The sequence below is a fragment of the Piliocolobus tephrosceles genome, unplaced genomic scaffold (assembly GCF_002776525.5).
Source record: "Piliocolobus tephrosceles isolate RC106 unplaced genomic scaffold, ASM277652v3 unscaffolded_40535, whole genome shotgun sequence".
In the NCBI taxonomy this organism is placed as follows: Eukaryota; Metazoa; Chordata; class Mammalia; order Primates; family Cercopithecidae; genus Piliocolobus; species Piliocolobus tephrosceles.
In genome coordinates this window covers 1-1,239 of record NW_022324905.1, presented here as the reverse complement: position 1 = coordinate 1,239, position 1,239 = coordinate 1, and the positions used below count along the sequence as shown (strand labels likewise).

The following is a 1,239-nucleotide window of genomic DNA, read 5'->3' as shown; positions in this document are numbered from 1 at the left end:
TCTTCTATTAGCATCTGCTTTCCTTTTAGTTATGCAAATGTCTTCAGTTTGCTTGAATTTCAGAGGATACCAATGGCCTCACAAGTACCATATGATCCCTAACACTTCCTGACTTCATTTCCGCAATATATTTTATTTTTTTGCATCATCATGAACATTGAAACTTTTTATGTCTATTCACTTTCCCTTTGTTTTCAAGTGCAATTGACTTCCAAATAATTTTAGAATATAGAGTCTCCACAAGACTCTAGTTTGTCTGGTTTCTTGCTGTACACCATGACTGCGAATGCTTTCTAGTACATATAATACACTCAAAAGTACTAATGGAAAACAGGCGGAGGCTGGGCGGGGTGGGAATGGGGCGCCCGAGGCCGGCCTGGGGCGCAGCGCAGGAGGCGGCTCCGGTGGCTGCGGCTGCAGAGTGAGCGCGAGGAGGCGGAGGCTGCGGCGGGGCGTGCGGTCGCGCGGCGGCAGGCACAGGTGTAATGGATAGGTAACAGAGAAGACCTCGTCCCTTCCTAGTCAGGGCAGCAGCATGACTGAGTGCTTCCTGCCCCCCACAAGCAGCCCCAGTGAACACCGCAGGGTGGAGCATGGCAGCGGGCTTACCCGGACCCCCAGCTCTGAAGAGATCAGCCCTACTAAGTTTCCTGGATTGTACCGCACTGGCGAGCCTTCACCTCCCCATGACATCCTCCATGAGCCTCCTGATATAGTGTCTGATGATGAGAAAGATCATGGGAAGAAAAAAGGGAAATTTAAGAAAAAGGAAAAGAGGACTGAAGGCTATGCAGCCTTTCAGGAAGATAGCTCTGGAGATGAGGCAGAAAGTCCTTCTAAAATGAAGAGGTCCAAGGGTATCCATGTTTTCAAGAAGCCCAGCTTTTCTAAAAAGAAGGAAAAGGATTTTAAAATAAAAGAGAAACCCAAAGAAGAAAAGCATAAAGAAGAAAAGCACAAAGAAGAAAAACATAAAGAGAAGAAGTCGAAAGACTTGACAGCAGCTGATGTTGTTAAACAGTGGAAGGAAAAGAAGAAAAAGAAAAAGCCAATTCAGGAGCCAGAGGTGCCTCAGATTGATGTTCCAAATCTCAAACCCATTTTTGGAATTCCTTTGGCTGATGCAGTAGAGAGGACCATGATGTATGATGGCGTTCGGCTGCCAGCCGTTTTCCGTGAATGTATAGATTACGTAGAGAAGTATGGCATGAAGTGTGAAGGCATCTACAGAGTATCAGG

The 1,239-nt window shown here is 46.5% G+C and overlaps 1 pseudogene across 1 annotated transcript; it reads left to right on the top strand.

The window, feature by feature from the left end:
- Window positions 1-329: 329 nt before the first annotated feature.
- On the top strand, window positions 330-1,235 carry LOC113223279 (annotated as a pseudogene). Its single transcript, XR_003308660.1, has one exon. The product of XR_003308660.1 is annotated as a ralA-binding protein 1 pseudogene (transcript).
- The last annotated feature ends 4 nt before the right edge of the window (window positions 1,236-1,239 follow it).